The sequence below is a fragment of the Prosopis cineraria genome, unplaced genomic scaffold, assembly GCF_029017545.1.
Source record: "Prosopis cineraria cultivar Desert tree isolate PC_DT_omini unplaced genomic scaffold, ASM2901754v1 PC7, whole genome shotgun sequence".
NCBI classification, from domain to species: Eukaryota; Viridiplantae; Streptophyta; class Magnoliopsida; order Fabales; family Fabaceae; genus Prosopis; species Prosopis cineraria.
In genome coordinates, this window is record NW_026555338.1 from 7,007,452 (window position 1) to 7,024,168 (window position 16,717).

General features: G+C 32.4%; 1 long non-coding RNA gene across 1 annotated transcript; it reads right to left on the reverse strand.

Moving 5' to 3' along the window:
- Positions 1–16,081: 16,081 nt before the first annotated feature.
- On the reverse strand, positions 16,082–16,488 carry LOC129315365 (uncharacterized). The gene is made up of 3 exons (XR_008594466.1): positions 16,393–16,488; positions 16,220–16,324; positions 16,082–16,142 (listed from the first exon to the last, which is right to left on the reverse strand). It is a non-coding gene; the product is annotated as an uncharacterized LOC129315365 (long non-coding RNA).
- Positions 16,489–16,717: the final 229 nt, after the last annotated feature.

Here is a 16,717-nt window from a genome sequence, read left to right on the forward strand (position 1 = left end):
ATCAGAAAGAGTTGAACATGGGTAGAGAATATGGATGGAATTGCTCAAGGATTATAACTTTAAGTTGAAAATACCATCTGAGGGAAGCTAATGTGGTAGCTAATGCACTAATTAGGAATACGCTACACATATCGTAGTTTGATGGTCCAAGAACACAGTTTAATGGAGTCTTTCATTGATTCTCAATATGATGCACCATTAAAAAGCCCTAGTTAGTGCCTACATTACTATGATCAGTAGGTATTTTTTAGAAAGAGTTGGAATGGTGCAACTAGAAGATGTGTATCTTCTTAAGATTCAAGAAGAAGGTGAGTCAAATCTGTCTAGGGACTTTAATTTTAATGATGTGGAGTTCATGGTCTAGGATCGGACAAATCTATGTGCCTAATGATGTGTGATTTGAGAAAGGTGATTTTAAGGAGCTACAGAAAGTACACTATTCATCCAAGAGCTACAAAGATGTATTAAGACATGAAGCATTACTGGTAGTGGCTAAGAATGAAAAGAGATAACAGAATTCGTAGCAAGGTGTTTAACTTGTCAAAAAGTGAAGATCAGCATTAGAGGCTAGTTGGGACATTACAGCCATTAGAGATACTTAAGTAGAAATGGGACTGCATTTCTATGGTTTTCATCTCTGGATTACCAAGAACTCAGTCAGGGCACAATGCTATTTGGGTGATTGTTGATCAGTTGATGAAGTCAGCTCATTTTCTAGCCGTAAGGATCAATGATTCTCTATACAAGTTAGTAGATACTTATGCCAAGAGGTTTATGTGTTTACAACGGAGTACCTAGGATATAGTTTTCTACTAACCACACCCGTATTGCTTGTAACATCCTAAACTTCAAATCTAAAAAAGTTGATTATTAAGGGATAAATTAGTTAAAAATATGATTATATTATTAATTATGTTTTTGGGTGGCTAATTCAATTTTTTGGGTCATATTTGGCTCTAAATTAGATAGGATAAAATTTGGATCAAGTCAGGAGGCATCGGGGGCAGCAAAATCACTTGTTGCTCGCTGCATCGTGAGCCACAGCTTGTATGGCGTGCGTTTGCAGTGCACCGCACAGTAGGCAACTTAAATTTTCAAAAATGATAAAAAATTGACAGATTTTGAGGTGGAAACCTAGAGCACAAAGGGGGAAACTTTAGGCACTATAGGGCATCATTTGGGAGGATTTTAAAAGATGATTTGAGCCTTCAAATTCTTGGGTAAGTTTCCTACCCTACCCTTCTCCTCTACCTTTTCATCTCATTTTTTTCATGGCATTTGGTAGAGTAAGAATTTGGTTTGATTGGATTAAGCCATGAGTCAATGTTTTGAAGGTTTCTATTTACTCTAAAGGTTAATTTAGGTTTATTGATCTTGGATATGTGGTAATAGGAAGCTACTTTCTTGTTTTGTGAATTTTGGATCAAGCCTTAACTTGATCATAGGGTATTGAAGTTTGATAAGTTAAGATATTAAGTTTTATATTGTGATAGAGTAGAAGGAGACTAAAAGGGATTGTGGTGAACAAATTATAATCTTGACAAGCTTATTTGTAAGAAGTTGAGTGAGAAGTGGGAGAATTGGGAGGTTATTGGCAGTTAATAGTGCCTGTGTTAATTGAAAATTAATATATAGTACTTGTTGATGTAGATTGTGGTGTGGGAAGACTTACCTTGACACAGAAGAGATTAGTACCACGAGTACGCTTTTAGTAATAAAAGGGTTAAGGTAACTAGATAATTTGCATATTTATTATCTTGTATAAGTTATTCTCAAATTGGTTTTCTATGAATTGTTGAGTATATATGTATAAATTCTTAAAGGTTAACTATTTTAGAAAATGAGTGGAGTATTGCTTTGTGGAATTCTATTATTTTTGAAGTAAATGGTAAGATTTGTTATATTTGTTTAGAAAGTATTTTATGCATGTTCAAGTGGAGATATGTAGTGAAATGTGGCATATTAGAGGATGGGAGGTCACCTAGTGGAGATAGTGAAGATTAAATTCATATGGCATTGCTAGTCCCTCGGGATGCCAGGTGTAGCACTTACTCTCCTTAGTGCCCAAAAATGGGTGCAGTGTTGGAGACTTACTCTCTTTAGTACCCAAAAGGGTGCGGAGTTAAAGACTATGCTCCTTAGTATTTGTGGATCAGTGTTGGAGTAACGACAACCCCCAATTACTTGTAATAGGGGGAAACAGTAGTCTAAAAGTGGTTTAGGGACACTTGGCTGGGTAGTCCTACCATGGTTGGTGAGCTTGGGGAACATACGTGTGGTTTGATTCTGTGAAATAGCCTACTGGTTCAATCAAGAGTATTGGAAGACCGGATGGTTAGGGATCATGCATGCAAATTTGTTGTGATTTTATATGATGTGATTATGTTACTTATTCTAATGCTTGTTTTATAACTTGGCTTGTTAATCAATAATGTAGATAATCTTAGTTACTAAGATTTTTATCTCAACCCCTAGTTACTATTTTATCAGGTTCTACAGTGGAACCAAGCGAGGGAAAGAATCGAGCAAGGAGTTTGTAAATTTGCTACATTGAATAGTAATGCTCGATTTTGGTTTGAGTCATATACATAAACTTGTTATATGATATTATATGTTGCCAACTAGAATGCATGTCATTTTGATTGGTTGTACTTGTTTCATACTATGTTGTGGTGTATTTTAGCCCAATATTGTATATGAGGTGAATATGTGGTAATTTTTTGTGGTGATGGGCTAAAATACTAATACAAGTGCAAGGAATGTTTTATCTATGTGGTGACAATGTATTTGTAGGGTATTATATGGCAATAGAGGCCGAATAATGCTTGTAGTGTAATTGTGTATTTTGGCCATATTAGAGCAAAATGGCCATTGAGTGGCCAAATTTTATTTTTGATATGTTTTTATGTGTATTTGATTGGTCACTCACGTGTATTTTGCTCCATTGGACTTGGTTCAAGCCTCACAATGGGTTAATAGTATAAGTTATGAGTTTTGCATACTTGATGGTTGAAAATTTCTTTGAAAAACTGATTTTTGTATCCGAGTGTCTAAAATTCTCATACAGTGTCAGATCATAACGAAACTTATACCATTAGTTAGCTTATTGAATAAGCTTCGCGTGGGCGCATGAATTTTTCAATCGGACACATCAGATGTGAAAATGGCGCACGTTTGAAGTTCATCCAGAAAAGTTGTCATGACAGCATTGTTGTCATGGACACGTGCACCATGGTGCATTTTGCCACAAGCTGTGGCGCATGGTAAGTGAGAAAATTTGGCATTCTGTGCTGCGGCGCACGGACTACGAGCTGTGGCACATGGACTAACACTCAAAAATGATATTTTTGGCCCTGTTTGAAGTGGTTTTGCTTCCCAAAACTTTTCCATGCTTCCAATACCTTTATAAATCATTAAGTTTGAGCTCAAACTATCAATTTCAAGGGTTTTTTATGGATCTCAATTATTCCACAATTATTTTTAAAAGATTATTAGTTTTAACACTTATTTGGATAATGTGGGCTCAGGAGCAAATTTTTGCTCCTAATTACGATTATGTTGTTATGATATGTGGTAAATTTTGGTAATGTCAAGGTGGATATTACAATTTGAGGTTTACATCTAGATTTTGGGGAGCATTACAAAAGGCTATAGGTACTACTTTGAAATTTAGAACTGCAAAGTGAATTATTCAAACTTTAGAGGATATGTTATGATCTTATGTGTTGGAGTTCCGTAGTTGCCTAGGACAATGATTTGCCATTAGTTGAAGTTGCATACAATAATAAGTTATCATTCTAGCATCTAAATGGCACCATATGAAGCTTTGTATGGAAGGAAGTGTAGATCTCCATTATATGTTAGATAGAATTGAGTGAAAGAAGCATTGTGGGTCCTAACTTTGTCGATCGGACTACACAAAAGATTGACTTGATAAGTAGAAGCTATTGACAACTCAAAGTAGGCAAAAGTTTATGCCAATTAATGAAGGAGACTATTAGAGTTTTTGGTAGGCGGCATGTGTTTTTGAAAGTTATGCCACTAACAGGAATCGAGAGATCAATTAGAGCTAAGAAGTTGACTCTTAGATTCATGGGTCCATTTAAAGTTTTAGAGAGAATCGGGCCGATTGCCTATCAGATTACCTCACCTCTATAATTATCTGGGATTCATAACATGTTTCACGTGTCTCAACTCAAAAGTACCAACTAGATCCTTCTCATATGATTAAGCACGAAGAGGTGAAGCTACAAGAGAATATGACCTACCAAGCAGAACTAGAATGAATAGTTGATGTAAAGGATAAACAATAAGAAACAAGACTCTTCAGCTGGTAAAGGTGTTCTAGAAGGGTATGACTCCTGGTGACATGACCTAGGAGACAGAAGCTAAAATGAGGCAGCAATACCCTTAATTGTTCCCTTAGATATGTGTATATATAGAGTTGTTTTAATTTTAGGGACAAATTTCTTAAAAGGAAGGGAGAATTGTAACATCGTAAATTTCTAATCCTACATTAATGCTAATTAGGGATTAAATTAGTGATTTAATGTGGGATTAGGGTTTTGGATAATAAAGTTTCATATTGACTCTTTGGGATATTATATAAACAGATATGAGTAGAAGAGTGGAGTCTCAAAGTAGAGCGTATGAGTGCCATAAGGGTTAACCTTATTGTGTCATGTGCCGTGGTAGAGGATGGATGCGCCGTGGTGCATGGTGTAAAATTTTGATAAGTGCCCTGTGTCTAGCTCATGAAAATAAAAGAAGTAGAGAAAGGAAGGTCTGGCATGGAGAAGGTGTCAACCTCTGCTAGGGCATTGACTTTTGAGAGAAAGGATGACATTTTCATCCTGTTACTTATCGAGTAAGTCTCGTACTACCTTAACCTCATATTCTACCCTATTTTCTCTTAGTTTTAAACTAGTGAGAAATTGAATTTGAAAGATTTAAGGATTTGATTTTTACCCTATAGTAATAGAAAGGTCCTCCAAAACTAAATTAATACTTCGTGACTAGTTTGAGTTAGAATGATAAAGCTTTAAAGCTATAGGCACAATTTGCCTTAATGCACAGAGAGAGTAGTGACAAAAAGTTTGATTGTGAGGAAGTTAATGAATGATGTGAGTAGTAATTGGTCAAAGTGCATGTGAACAAATGTGAGTTATGGTTGTTGAAATGATAGCGATTAGATGTTAGATTATTAAAACTAGCACTTTTTGTCAATAGAGTTATTGACTTTGGGTGCTTAAATTATGTAGATTCTAGTGTGCGACACATGAATTATGAAAAGGAGCTTGAATAGGGTTGTTGGAACACGGGTAACCCTTTCTAGTAATAGAAGAAGGATTAAGGTAACCATATAGTTTATTGTGTTTATTACTATTATAATTGTGTAAAAGTAAATATGAAATGGTGAAATTGTCATTTTATGAGTCTTATGCATGATTTTATATTGTAAATTGTTTTAGCATGAAAATTGATTTATGAATGAAATTTGAAAGGTTATTGGTTTTGATTGATGTATATATACATATTATGTATAAAAGTGTATGATGTGAAAGTATGAGTGAGTAGTGAATTGTAAAAAAAAAAGGCATGATCATAGAGGGTAGGAGTTCACCCAAGATATGTGAGGATGTGTGTGTGGAGATGTGAGTGAAAGATCCATATGGTTGGGCTGGCACCATCGAACTAGGGGTATTTTGTTTTTTAAAAAGTGAACTCTTGAGAAAATATATAAGAAAAATTGACAAGTACATTTTATGTCCAGAAGATGGTGGTCAAATTAAATTTTTAAAATTCATTTTATTTTGAGAGTAATTAAAATAAAAAGTCAATACTTTTTTAAGTATCTTAGTTTGACTTAGTTTTTGGTTTATCTTTGTGTGAAATTTTTTATACAATATTGTGCAGCCTAGAACTTGTTATTTTTAATAAATTCTTTCTTCTAATTATAAATTTAATTCTAGAGATTAATTATATTTTATTATGTTACACATGTTGTTTTAATTAAATTAATAATTTATGTGACATAGGTGGCATGTGACTTGTGCATCAATTTGTCAAGTAAAGTCAATACTCCTTGAGGTCAAAGGATGATGCATGGACATGATTTTTGATATTTTTGGGAGATTAAATTAGCTTAAATAATGTGGATGACATGTGAGAAATTAAACAGATATTGAAATCATCTACAAGTCAATAGGAGGATGCCACCTTATAAGTGTGACAAGGCCTCAAAAATTCTTTTTTATTTTGTTTTCTTTTATTTTATTTTATTTAATCAGCTAATGCCAGTACCTTGAGCACATCCATTCTCACTAAAATTTAGATTCACACCACCCCATTTCATCATCTCTTCCATTCTCTCTCTCTAGTTCATCTTATTCTTCATTTTCTCCACCTTCTCTCTATTTTCTTCATTTTTCTAGCACCCATACCTCTACTTCTAGCCATTAAAACTCACAAAAATACACCATTCTTCATATCTCTCCTTTCTCATCCCATCCCTTCCATTCTCACAAGGATCTAAGCTCAATTTCTTCATTTAAACTTCCATAAATTTTGACCAAGAAGTGCTTCTCCTAGGGTTCTTGAAGATGAAGATGGTTTGGCTAAGTTTCTTGGTAGATTCTTAGAGAGATGAAGATGAAAGATGAATCTAGAGCTTCACTTGGCTAAGTTTCTTGTTTTCCTATTCTCTTCTCTTTTGACTAGATGATTAGATGTCTTAGTCTAAAGTTTGATTATCTTGGCTTGTAAATTCTAATTGAATTTAATCTTGATGTAAAGAAAAGAGGATTGTGTTAGTTAATTTCTTCCTTTTGTTACCTTAGTGATTTTGCCCTTCATGTTTAGCACATAGTCTTGTGTTTTTCATTTAGTGAATTACATGTATTGATGTTGCATAATCTTATGATATTAATACTTGTGTTGTTAAATAGTTTGACATAATCTTGTGGTTGCTCACTTTATTGCTTTGACCATGGCACGTGAAGGGGAGAATTTGAGTGATTCACTTGGCTAATATTTGTACCATGGGTTAATTGAACTAGGGCTTTAATCTAAGATTTAATAAAATTAACTAATTACGTTAATTGGCTTAGGATAGTCTTTTTAGGTCAAGACAACTTTGGTCAAGAGAAAGGGAAGCTTAATTTAGCCTAATCACATAAAGATAATGATTTAATTTCAAAATCAACTAATCTCTAGGGTTCCACATTCTTAAAAGGGAAGTCCATACCATTCAACTTAGCTAGCATTTATTACTTGTCGATAGGTAATTAGGTAGTTAATTAGGTAACTAAACATCAAAAACATTGAGTCATTTATCCCATTAGATAACCTTTTAATTAAATATAAACCATTCCTTAGGAGATGACCTAGGTGGGCCTTATATTACATTAGGGTTAATTTAGTTTCATTTTGAGGGTTAAGCAGCAAGATCCTATCAACCTTCATTTGTGTCATTTACCACGGTGTGAGAGACATGAGCCGCGACACACCAGTTTGAATTTTTTACTATCATTTGATAGCAAAAGATGACGAACTTCTGGCATGTGCCATTTTCATATACAACGTCTGATCGAAATGATTCAAGCACCCATATAAAGCTTAGACATCCAAATGTAAAAGTTCACTTTTTCAAAGAATTTCGAGCACCCAAGCACTTAATTTAATCCATTTGTCTCATTAGACTACACAAGGCCTTGAACTAAGTCCCAAAAGGACCTATTACTCTTGATTGACCATAACATATCACATATACACATAGATACTAAAATTTGACCCTTTAACGGCCAATTTTGACATTTCTCAACCTATCACAATTTTGTTACAATTTGTTTACAATTTGACCCACTTAGCCTTTTCTTACCATATATTCACACATAACCACATTCATAGAATAATCAAAACTCAATCTTAGTCTCAAATTATTCATTTCATAATTTTACATATGGGCTAAGATTCACCAAAAGTCACAACATTCACACCACAATTTCTATATTCAAAAATTCACAATCATTCACAACACATACACAATCAAATCCTAGCCCTTGATTCTCATTTTATATACAAAATTGGGCCAATATTTTATAAAATCACTACATTTCTCTATTTTACTACTCAAAGAAAGCATGCAATCCTTATAGCAACTCATCTATATATATACTCAAGTTTTTGATTCATTACACAATACTCTAAGTTCACACAGCTTCAACAACTCTAAGCCAATCTTGAATCTTTTCCTTTGTCTAGCTTACTACTTTTCGCCTATAAAACTGTAACCACAGAGTGAGATAAAAATCTCATTAACAGAATAAACTCACTCCTATTTACTACCACACACAATTATATGAAAGTATAGCATAGTAAACCATCAATCATAACAAATAATATATATTTCATTCCAAATCACTTGAAAAATGTCAATTTACTCTATTCTGTTTTCACTTATTTTCTACTTTCCACTACTTTTCCATATATACAACATGATCACTATTGATCGAACCTCCAACTCACCCCAACTTGAAACCATAGGCTCGCCTTAAAACCAATACACAATGTCATTGGTCTTGAGCTCACCTTTAATGGTAGAATCACCCTACTAAAGGTGTTCTATCTTACTTTTAGACTATGGTTTTTTCCCAATACACAATGGGGTATCATTGACTATAACTATAATATCCTAAATTTCTTAATCCTGTAATTAGCTGTTAATTAGGGATAAAGTGGTAGTTAGTAAAGATTATAGCTTTGGATGATTAGTTAATAATTTATATCTTTAGGATGTTAAATGAATAGATATAGGTGAGAGAATTGCGTTTTGGGTTGAAGTGTGTTCGCGTAGTCAGAATTCTTCTCACTGTACCATATGCTACGGCTAGTGCTACATGTGCCATGGCACATGGACTAGAACATGACCCTATAAGTCTTGAATTTTGGGTAAAGTTTAGAGAGAGAAATCAAAAACTTGAAAGGAAGAAGAGGAGAAGGGCTTAGCTAATAGGACAAGAGATTTTGGAGCCATGGAAGGTGGTTCTGATTAGTAACTTAGCAGGTATGCTACGTATAGCCCTTACCTTCTGTTCTACCTAAATTTCTTTAAATATGAGTTATAGAGAAATAAAATTGGTGAATTTAGGGGTTTGATTCTTGATAATAGTAATAAAAAGGTTCTCAGGAGTTAAATTAGCATTTTGCGATTGGTTTAGAGATGAACAATAGAGAATTAAACTCATAGGCTCAATTTGCCCTAATTTAATGAGATTTTAGGGTTCAAATCTTGTTTAATAGAAACAAGATCGGTTGAGATGATGTAAAGTAATAATTGAGTAGTAATGGACCTAGAACGGATAAATGGAAAAGAATAGATGCCTAAATATAGCCATAAGTAGTAATTATATACTTTTGTTAAATTGAACTAATTAACTAAATTGTGGCATTGTGTTAGATTGGCATTGCACATGTGAGTTGAGAAAGGAAGTTGTGATGAGCTATAGAGGTAGTTAAAATCCACAAGTAACCTTTTTAGTAACAGAAGGGTTAAGGTAACTAAATAACTTTCTATGTTTGGCTATTTATTGTAATTGTACTTGAGTATGCTCTTCATTACATGAAATTATTTAAAACTAAGCATGTTTTATAGCATTGTGTGAATGTTGCATGAAAATAGCATTTAATCAAATAATTAAGTAAGAACATGTGATTTCATACTTTACATCAATATATGCTATGTGTTAGGATACATGTATGAATGAGGAACTTATGAATGGTTTGAAAAGTATGACCATAGGGGTAGGAGTTCACTCATGTGGAGTGTGATGATAAGACCATATGGCATATTTCCTTAGTGCCTGATGGGTACAATGTTGGAGAATTATACTTCCTTAGTGCTTTTTAATGTGCGTAGTGCTTTTTAATGTGCGATATTGAAGATGATCTCCTTAGTGCCTATTGAGGTATGATGTTGGAGATTGGAACCTTAGTACTGTGTGTGTGATATGGTGTTAAAGTCAACGACACCCCTTATGTGTATTAGGGGAAATCATAGTCCGAAAGTGAGATAGAACACCTTTGGCTAAGTGATTTTACACTGAAGGTGAGCAAGGCCAATGAGAGTTTATATTGGTCCAAGGAGAGCTTATGGCTTCAAGTTGAGGTGATTTAGATATTCGCTCGGTAGTGATCATGCTATTGTATATGTGGGAAAGTAGTGAAACAGAGTAAAAGTGGTAAAATGATTTATATATGAAATTTGAAGTGATTATGTGATATGTGTTTTGTTTAAGGTATATTATGCTATACTTTTATATAGTTGCAAGTGATATTACCAGTAGTAGGTTATTCCATTACTGAGATTTTTATCTCATCCTTATGGTTACATTTTTATAGGATAAAGCAGTGATTAAGGCAATGGAAAAGAGTCTGGACTGGCATAGTTGGGTCGTGGTCGTGCAAAAGCTCTGAGTTTGTGTGATGAACTAATTTAGTGTGAATTTTGTATATATAAGTTGCCATACGAGTTGCATGCATGTTTGGATGGGCTTTGTTGAAAATGTAAAGATTTGTGGTGATAGTGTTGAATCTTAGCCCATGTGCAAAATTATGATGAAATGAGTAATTTAGGGCTAAGATTGAGTTGTAATTATATTACGAATGATTAATTTAGCCCCATAGTTTGACATGGTTATGTACTTTGTGATACATGCAATAATGGTTATGAATGCATATGATTCGCTTCTCTGTGTAATTCTCTGATTTGTTGTGATTTTGATGATTTTGCAAAAAAAATCTTGGGCCCAAGCTTTTATCAAAATTTTTAATTAATGTGGTGATTTAAATGTGGTTTTCCTATATTTAGAAGATATAAGGGAAGGTTGCACCAACACTGTATCACATTGATACTAAGGAGTCTCAATCACTAATACCACACCTTAATAGGCATTAAGGATATTATCTCCAATACTGCACCTCAAAAGGCACTAAGGAGGTATAATTCTCTAAAACTGAACCCCGTCAGGCAATAAGGAGAATATGCCCTATGGTCTTATTACCACACTCCATGCAGCTGAACTCACACCCCTATGATCATGCTTTTCAAACCATTCATAGGTTTCCAATCACCACTTTATTCATATATATACATATACACATTTCTAAATCAAATTACACAATTTCATTACTTGTTTAACTAAAATTATTTTTTATGCAATAAACATTCAATGTTACAGAACATGCTCAGTTCAAAACAATTTCATATACTACATAGCATACCCATACACAGTTAGAACAAATAGTCAAACAAAGGAAGTTATTCAGTTGCTTCAACCCTTCTGTCACTAAAAAGGTTACTCATAGATTTCAACTACCAGTACAGCTTGTCACAAGTTTCCTTTCTCAACCCATGCACGTAATTTGCCAATCTAAACATAATTGGCACAATTTTAGTCAATTGGTCTAATTTGACCAAAAGTAAATAATTACTACTTATGACTATATTTAGCTGCCTATTCTTTTTCATTTATCTATTATAGGTCTATTACTACTTGACTACTACTTTACATCGCCTCAATTAGTCTCATTTCACTCAAACATGGCTTTCACTCCTTTTCCTCTCTAATTTAGGGCTAAATTGAGCCTACAGGGTTGAAGCTCTATTGCTTAGCTCTAAACCAGTCACAAAGCTCTAATTTAACTCCCATGAACCTTTTTATTAATATTTGGTAAGGATTAAACCCCTCAAATTTCACCGATTCAATTTCTTTATAACTCATATTTAAAGAAATTTGGGTAAAATGGAAGGTAAAGGCTATACATAGCTTACCCGATAAACTACTAATCAGAACCGCCTTCCACGGCTTTAAAATATCTTGCCCTATCAACTAAGCCCTTCTCTATTTCACATTTTCTAATTTCTCTTTGAACTTTACCTAAAATTCACAACTTATAGGGTCATTTTCTGGTACATGCATCACAGCACATGTAGCACTAATTACAATGTATGGGACAGCGAGAAGAATTCTCACCATGCATACTTGCTTCAACCCAAAAAGCAATCCTCTCACTTAAATCTTCTTATTCAAACATCCCAATGAGTCAAATCATCACATTATCACTCAAAACCTTACTCACTCACAACTACTATTTTACTCCTAATTAACAGCTAATCACAAGATTAGGAAATTAAGATGTTAATCATGGCATGGAGGAAGGCTTAAAATGAGCCTAGAGTTCTCTGTGCCATGTGCTGTAGTGGACGTTGCAATGTATCATAACACACATGTAAAATTAGCCTTTATCATGTTGGATAGGGAGGCACAGCAGAAGATTAAAATTTTAAAATCCCTATCCTGATATGGACCGAACGAACTCATTTAAGTCAAGGTAGATAGAATAGTTACCTTTTTAATTCTTTAAAGTTGGCGCACATTTGGATCTCAAGAGCTGACAATGTGTAGATCTGCTCCCTCTACCAGTATCCACATGAATATCTCTCTAACTCGAATAGCGTGCTAGCACTCTCAACATCCGTTCTTCTTTGAATGCCAATTTTCTTTTCTATAGAGGGTTTGTGGCTCTCAAAGTGGGTTTGGCGATCAGAACTTTTCGAACTCTCTCGCTCCCTTCATCAAGACATCCCTATCTATATATAGATATAAATAAGGATTGGTTGTCTTCCACTTAAAAACTCACGAAAATTTAATTCAATTTATCTCATAAATTTAATCCATAATATCATATCTAATCAAATTTATCTCATAAATTCAAATTATAAAACTGACATAATATTCTCTCTTATCATGTTAGTTATTAAATTTAATCTATCATATAAAATTAAAATTTAAAACTAACAAAGATAATATAATATATATCACATACATATTATATTATATATAGAATGATATATATACAAATATATTTCAAAAAAATATATATACACACACACATATATGGATATAATATATTATTGAAAATAAATTATATTTTAAATTTTGTATTTCATATAAATATATATATAGATGATATATGTAACAAACAAAATTTTTATTGGTAATAATAATTTTGTTACATATTCTTGAAATATACTAGGACTATTATGAAATCTCATAAGTAATACATTCCATTCCAACAATCCTTCTGATGTACTAAAAGAGTATATTTTTTTACTCTCTTTCTTCTAATTTTATTTGAAAAAATCTTGATTTGCAATCAAATTTACTAAAATATATTTTTTTCTTCATTTATAATTTCTTCATCTTCTACTATTCTCATCATATTTATTTGTGACCATTCATCTTCTAATTTATTATGAGGGTTTATTCCTCAATATTACATTATTATATAAATATTATGACTTATCATACTTTGTTCAGTTCTTAATCTTTCTGTATCATATTTTATTTCACCTAATTTTTCATTATATTCTTTCTTTATTAATATACTTTTTATTCTAAAGGGTTTGCATATTCTTTAAGTCTTTTCATTTTTTTCTCTAGGACTTTCTTTTTCTAACATTATTTGTACTTCTTATCGGTGGTAACATATTTATTACTCTTTTTCATTAAAAAGATGTTCTAAATCTTTTATATTTTCATTTTTTAACAACCTAATTATTTCATTAAAAAACATATTTGTTCAGTTTTGCTTGATTACTTATACTATCTCCTTCTCCTCCTAATAAGAAAGGTACTAAAATACATGATAAATTTTCTACTGATATATGAGAACTTTTTAGAATTTTATTTTGCTCTACTTCATACATTTTTTATTCAATGTTTTTATTATATTCATTTAAACAGATTCTAATGCTTCTATTATAGTAAAACAAATACTAAGAAAGATTAAAAATCTTCTTTGATTTCTTTCTTCTACTGGGGTCATATAATAAATTCTTATTTCTCTTCCTACACATTCATTTATTGTTTAATATCATTCTATTCTTGTTTATTTATTATCTATATCTTGTCTCATTAACCAATTCAAAAATATTGTAATCATTATTACTTGTTTATTTATTATTCTTTTTTTCTATTATTCTTTAATATCATACCAACTATTATGCAACTTCTATCCAAACAATCCATAATAGTATTATTTGCTCAATTACCATACTATCAACCAAAAACTAATCGACTATCAAAATATTCATACTATTTAAAACAACAGATAAGAAAAGCAAGTAACAGATAAGGAAGCCGAAAAACAGATAACTGAGTAAAACAACAATAAACTTTAGGCATTAAGAAGTTTATATTATCTTCCTCTTAACATCATTTTGAACTTCTACTTTGATACCATAACGACAATAGCTGGCTATATATTGCTACAGGGCTTGACACTAATCCGAGTCATAGCAAAACATGAAAGGTTCTCAAATCCTTTCATACTGAGATTAACAAACCCGGCAGTCTCAAAAGCTTGGCTATAGACCTTTCATAGAACCACTTCCTTTAAATCCTTACAGCACAGCCTTCCTTGGTTTCCTACTAAAGGCATAAACATAGCAAACATAACCAGTAATTTCCCTTTTATAGGATCATTGCAGAAATACAAACTTTGTTAACCATTAGATAATAATCCCTCCTTAACCCCTAAAAAAGAAATTACTCAACCATACCTTTTAATCTTCAATACTTGCAAAGGAGGAAAAATATGAACATAATACTTTTATTGACAGTAATAAGCAAGGCTATAAGGAGGCAGAGAACTCAAGTGCTTAAGAAGGCTCTAAGGTTCCAAGTTGTTGTGTTGACCTCGAGATTACATGGTCTTATATAAGAGTTGGTATTTTCAAACCCCTAGTTACATAACCGGGTTAATTTTAACTCTAATACATTACAGAAAAACAAAACTTACTTGACAAAAATGAAAGGGCTAGCTTAGACTTCTTAGGCTTTTTGACAAAATGGAAATTAAAATAAATAATTACAAGAGACAATATAGGTTTAGGCTTCTTTTTAGCTCTTAGTCTTTTGACTTGTTTTCTTCCATTTTCTTCAGTCTTCTTTTTACTGTCGGTATACTAATCCAGCAATATTCATGTTTTACATTTATGAATAGCATACTCACTAGTACAAAAATGACTTTTTACAGCGGTTAACGAGACGATGTTGTTCCAGGATGTAAAAAGTCCCTCTTTTTACATCGGTTATAAACCGATGTAAAAATTAAATTTTTTACATCGTTTTATAGAGCCGATGTTGAAAGTTATATACAAGAAAATTAAAAAAAATTTACTTTAACTTTTTACACCGGTTCTTATACACAACCGGTGGGATAAGAACCGGTGTAAAAGGTACACTTTTTACACCAGTTATGACCATACCGTGTAAAAAATATTATATTCTACAACGGTTGTGGTAATAACCGGTGTAAAAAGTATTTTATTTTTTTATATTATATTTATTTTATCGATTTTACCCATTCCTATGCATAGAAATTGCCAAATCAGACAGCCCAATTAATTTACAATTGTTTATCAAGTATTTATCAACTATACAAAGCTATTTAACTATTAAAAAAACTAATAATTGTCTAAATTGTCAAAATTGCCATTCCTGTGCATAAAAATTGCCAAATCAGACAGCTCAATTCATTTACAATTGTTTATCAAGTATATCAACTATACAAAACTATTTAACTATTAGGAAAACTAATAATTATCTAAATTGTGTCAACTATCAAAATTAAAACATGTCTAAAAGTAACAAAAAACCTCACAAGTTCTCCACAAAATAGGTTGCCCAACGTATGCGGATGTCTTCAATTTCAGCTTCAGAAAATGCATCCGAATTGTCGAACATCTAAAATTTAATTCATAAAGTAGGCATATTAATCAATTTCAAATAACATAATAAAATAAAATTTTAAAAATATATATATTTACCTTTTTGTAAATTCGGTCATGCCTAATGTGATAATATTGAGCATGTGCCTCATGATATATAGACCGCACAAGTTCGTCCTCACCGTTGTCTATGACTCTATATAAGAACAAATCATAAAAAATTAGTAAGAAATCTTAATGGTTGAATATATTAATAAAGTATAGCATCACCTTTGGCTCAATCCATGTGGGATCCTTGAGCTCATGTCCATGCTTTTGTAAGACTACATTTTGATATGTTCTCATTGCCCTATGATCAAGATTACCAAGTTAGTAAAAATATTCAAAAAAAAATTAAATTAAATAGTTTAGTAAAAGTATTCTTACAAGTCTATCGTCTTCTTCATTTCTTTCCCAAGTTTGTAATGGAGGGAGCATAAAAAGACGACAGTGTTGCTCTTCATTGAAAGAACAAATAACTGCCAATGGTCCCTGCTAAATATGATACAAGTTAAAGTAAATCCATATTAAAAAACTATTAATTATAAATTGATCCTTACGAGTGCACATATGGAGCCATAAAAACGTCCTTTTTGACTTCACATATTCTCTGTTGGAGGTACGCGGCCCTTAACTCTGGAGTATTACCTTTCTCTGTCATGTGATGAGGGCAAAGGAATCCAAACTTATCACCTTTGCCCGATATAATGCACAAATGATGAAGATACCTACAACAATGCAATTATATTAGTTTACTAAACTTGATGATTAAGTTTACTTACAACAATGCAATTATATTAAAAAAAATATACTTACATCATAAATAGTTCAATGTGTGGTGTGGTAAGCTGATTATTTGACAGAAGTCGAACCAAATCTTCCCGT